Genomic DNA, 5,072 nt, shown 5'->3' on the forward strand with positions numbered 1-5,072 from the left:
CTTCTAATAAATATTCATGAACGTTTTCACTGCATTGCACTAAAATGGATTTCCAGCTGTAATAAGGACATTCAATAAGGAGAACTTTGCTCCTCAAAGCTTCATCTATTTTAAAATAATTATTTTGTACAATACTACCCTCCTTATTGTAGACAGAGGAAATTGATTTGAGGTGAACAATTTAAAAATGTCATACATATTAAACTAAAATCAATATAAACATTTCTAAAATATATCTATATAGTATTTTATCAATCTTACTAAATTGCTCTCTTAAACACATGCATTTTATGCTTGCCATTAGCCGAATGTTGACAGCTGAATTTTCCTTTTTAATTTCCTTTAGTTTTAATTTCTAGCTTGGTGGGATAAACTGGCTCTTAAATAAATTTTCCAATTGCCTTGAAGCTTAACATTAAGGGTCCAGAGAGTCCCTCACTGTACTGAACATAAGGCAGATGTAACTATACTGCCCCAGCAATGAGTTACAATGGTTGCCACAATAGACAGCTTTTTTGAACAGTCTCATGTCCTTTACATGGCTTGAGGGATTTTGAGATACAAGACGTCTAAAAGTGAAGAGATAAGATTCTCTTCCCAGTTAGGCTTCTAACTGGCTCTGTGCCTGAGGTAAATCATTTAACTTCTCAGATTCCAAGATTTTTCAGATGTAAAAGGATGAGCGAGAATATGCTTTCTAAAATCTTTTCACTACTCTGATTTCCCTGTTTCTATGGTAAAAAGGCAGAGGATCCAGGATGTGAGAAAGCTTAGATATCCTTGTTTTGCCACGTGAGAGCAGCTACCATAGGCACGGCCCTGAGAATTCTAAGACATCAATGTCTCCTGTGTAAAGTGGGTTATTAGAAGTAATAAATGGATGGTATATATGCTTACGATGTATGCAGCACTTGGCAAATAGGAGATGCAAAAGACACACACATCTCTGTGAAATCTAAAGGGTCTTCTGGTTTCTGGCAGGGGAGGAGATGAGTAAAGTGCAGAGAAGCCCATCCTGCATGTTCAGGTGGCCATTAGCAGGATAGCTCTTGTGTCCAATAGGGTCCAGGAGATGAGAGGGTCAGAACCTCAAGCAGTCTATAAATGTCCCTTTGATATCTCTCCAAACCCTCTCCCCACAAAAAAAGTCAAAATGAGTCAGGACAGCATCAAAAGTAAATTTATGTCAATGCCACACAAGACTGAAAAGACATGCCCCCTTCCAGCTCCCTGTCAAACTGGGTCTAACTCTCTTTTACAGCTGAGCAACTAGGCATGTACATAAGGAGAACAGCAGCACAACGCAAATCACACCATACCAGGAAATTGATAAAAAGAAAGGAAGAAACCACCAAAAACAAAATAACCCTTGAAATGCCAAGAAATTGGTTCTCCCTTGACTTTGTGGCCACTGAAAATATAATATCTCCAAATATTACCAAAGCATGTTTCTTATTTTCTTCTCAGGCTGTGGAAAGAGTTTCTTTTAGGTGCCTGCATGGAGCCTGGGTTCCATTGTGGCCACTGCAGATTAAAGCATCTTGTAGGACTGATGCACCTTTCTCTAGTCTCTCACAGAAATCTCAGTTGACCTGTATTTTCAAACTCCCAAGGGTCTACCAAACATATTGGACTATTACAAATCCTGTTGTAGTCCCTCAAAATTTAGAAAACAACAATTTCCCCGATTGAGACAGTGCATATGAAGTTACAGCTCACTGAAGGTTAGTTATTACTATCTCATTTAATCCTTGTGATTTTAGAAATTGAGTACAGCCACAATCCCTATTCTGTTGATAAGGAAACTGAGGCTTTGAAAATAATTTACCCAAAGTAAACATATTTACTGAGTCGAGGAATCAGGATAATAAATTCATGTCCACATGCTTAAATTCTATACTGCAGGGCCCTCAGGGAGACAGTATTAGCAGCTTACATTCAAAGTACTGATTTCTGCATATGCCAAGACTTTCAAACAAAAGCTACATGCGTAGGAAGAAATAAATATTACAGTCTTGACAAAGGTTCTTATCAGCAGAAGTAGAAAGCATCAATAACTTGTGAAGCTTTTCCAATGCCCACACCTGAGTCCCAATACTGCAGACCCATGATCTGGAATCAGGTCCGGGTATATGTATTTTCATGATTCTTAGTGAAAATAATCCTCATGATTTCTCATAACAAAAAAAAAATTGGTTCTGACCCACATTGCTATTTTTGCAGTCATAAAAAATGTAAGTTTTGTCTGGAAAAAACAATATTTAGAGAAACATAAGCAGAAAAATGTTTCTTGAATTGAGCCTCACCAGAATGCCAGTTAAAACAAATAGTTGTTTATATTAAAGTTTACCACCAGTGAACATAAAACTCAGTAAGGAAAATTTTCCAATCAAGAGCTTGCTCATGATCTTATGATTCTTGAACTGGGACAAGTTAAGGGACAGGGTGGTGGCCGGCTGTGATCTGTCACTGTTTCCTCTCTCAGAGACTGTCATATAAAAAACCCTTGTCACTTTGCAAAATGTGACATTTAAAGAGGTGTCACCTGTAGTGCCTAGGATTTCTCTGAATTTCCCTACTTTGTAGGGGATCTCATTTGAAGTCTTTAAATTTAAAGTACCCATTTAATATTTCTACATTTTCCTTTCAGTATTACTCCCTGATCCTGCACTCTTAGCACATTGGTACTAAAGTAAATGTGAGCTCTCTCTAGGAACACAGCTTCCAACCCTTTTTGTAAGCAGAGTGTATCCCATTTGTACAGGCATTCTCTCAATAGAGTTCATAGCTTTGCATTTCCCTTGGCCCTGAATCTTGGCCTCACAATCTCCTGAATCTTCTCTCTGGTTCCCCAACCTCTGCAAGGGTTTTTCGTTCTTGGATAGGCATTTATATCGTTTACATCACAGTGCTACTTCAGGCTTCAAAATTTTAGCAAGAATCCTACCTGAGAGGTTGCCTTGGTTTCCACTTATTTCTACTGGAGAAGCTACCTCAAGTGATTTCTCACCTACAATCCTGTTTATGGTTCTTCCAAAACTAGCAGCCCTGGCTTTGCCCAAGCATCCCTATCCCGAGCTTGCTTTTCTTGATATTTTGATTATCTAGGTTTTAGTAAGTTCCATTCATGCTTTTCTACAGAAGAAGTAAGGCCTTGAAGGTTCTACAGTAGGCAAAGCCTTACATCTTCTCTCTACTTCATCCTCAGCTCTCACCCCTCTTGTCCTCATTTGGTACCTCCAGCCTGGAACGGACCAAGCTCAGCCCTGTTTATTCAGCTCACTTGCTATTCTTTCTCCCTGCCTGGGAAGCGAGCCTCTCAGAATTGTGCAAAGAGGATGCTTTGGGCCAGCGGTTCTCAGCCTGTGGGTCGCAACCCCTTTGGGGGTCGCCTAAGACCATCAGAAAACAAAAAGATATTTGCATTACGATTCATAACAGTAGCAAAATTACAGTTATAGAGTAGCAATGAAAATAATTTTGTGGTTGGGGGTCACCACAACATGAGGAACTGTATTAAGGGGTCGCGGCATTAGGAAGGTTGAGAACCGCTGCTTTGGGCTCTTTGCGTCTCAGGTCTGGTGGGCCTCCCCCCATCACTGGTCACCACAGTGTCTTCTGATTGGTGCTACTTGACACTACCTCCATTTATGTGTTTGTTTGGATCTTACTCTCCAGAAGGGAAATCTAAGCTCCACACGATGACTCTATGATTTCATCTTTACTGGTGGTTTCAGTGTCTCGAATAGTCGGGCACTAGTAGATATTCAGCTAATATTTGCTCAGTGAAAATTTTATTTCCATATCAGCTTCTCCTGCATCTTTTTGCAGGTCCAGTCAAGTTGCTAACACTTTGGCATTAGGTTGCTCCCGTTCTTCCCTTCTGCTATTTTTTTTTCTCTCCTTTCTTCTGCTCCTACCTTGAGTAAAAGACCAATCTGTATATACTTTTCTCTTTCATGTAGGAGGAAAAAAATAGAAAAAGCTATTTATTTACCATTGACTGCATTATTTCAAGATACATTCAGGTTCCACAGTATCTGTGTGTGTTGATTTTAAAGAATAGTATGGGTCTGAGCCCTAGGAAAGGCTAAAATATAAAATGGCACAATATTTATGTTTCAGTCAAGTTAAATCTATCCATTCTGTTATTTTCATTGGCTTGAGAATTATTCATCTTTAAAAATATTTTATTTAAAAAATACATATACATATATAATTTTGTATAAATGCCCAATTTATATTGATGCTGTTGCTTTTGAATTCTTAATTCTTCCATTTCCTTTCCTAACTGCCTCTGCCCACGCCTTTGTTCCCTGAGGTTTTTATTTTATTAATTTTCATCACAAAACAAGGCTGTAATAAAAATAATTCATAAATTATTTTAGTTATAAGTTCAAGGAGTAAAACAGTTTTCAAATTTTAATGTATGTTGCCATATTGCTTCTAAAGTGTTATAAAAAGTCACATTTTTACCCAAAAAGTATGAAACTACTCTTTACTCATGCTCCCACAGTCATAGATGTTATAACTCTTTAATTTTTGTGTTAATTTGAATCACTTACCAACTTGTGAAGTTGAATCTTTTCATGCCTTTCAGCTATTCAGATTGTCTCTTACATAAATTATCAATATCTTTGTTTATTTTTCTGCTGGGTTATTTGTGAAAATATGTGTTCTTTGATATTTTCAATATTCACTCATACAGTAAATATTTTCCATACTGTCTACTGTCTTTGTTCAAAATAACTTTTACTAGACACATTCAAATATTTTTATAGTCAATATATTTGAATTTTATTATGTAAATTTTAAGATTGCAGTGTTGATGAATATGATTTTCCCTACTCCTAGATCAGGCTGTAGTCTTCTAGATATTTTTAAAAGTTTCTTATTTTTTGAACATATGTACTTAATTCAAGTGAATTTTTTAAAATTCACTTAAAAATCCAATATGCTGTTAAGATAGTGGGCCAACTTTCATTTCTTCCAAATGAATTATTAAATAATTTTATTCTGCCCACCAAATTGATATACTACCTGTCATATATTAAAATTTATATATATATATA

General features: G+C 36.8%; 1 protein-coding gene across 1 annotated transcript in view; it reads left to right on the plus strand.

Annotated features, from left to right (window-relative positions):
- Positions 1-5,072, plus strand: part of NPFFR2 (neuropeptide FF receptor 2) — a 64,371-nt gene that overhangs the window by 9,398 nt on the left and 49,901 nt on the right. The gene's annotated exons all lie outside the window — the stretch shown is intronic.

This window comes from Hipposideros armiger, unplaced genomic scaffold (genome assembly GCF_001890085.2).
Source record: "Hipposideros armiger isolate ML-2016 unplaced genomic scaffold, ASM189008v1 scaffold_439, whole genome shotgun sequence".
NCBI classification, from domain to species: domain Eukaryota; kingdom Metazoa; phylum Chordata; class Mammalia; order Chiroptera; family Hipposideridae; genus Hipposideros; species Hipposideros armiger.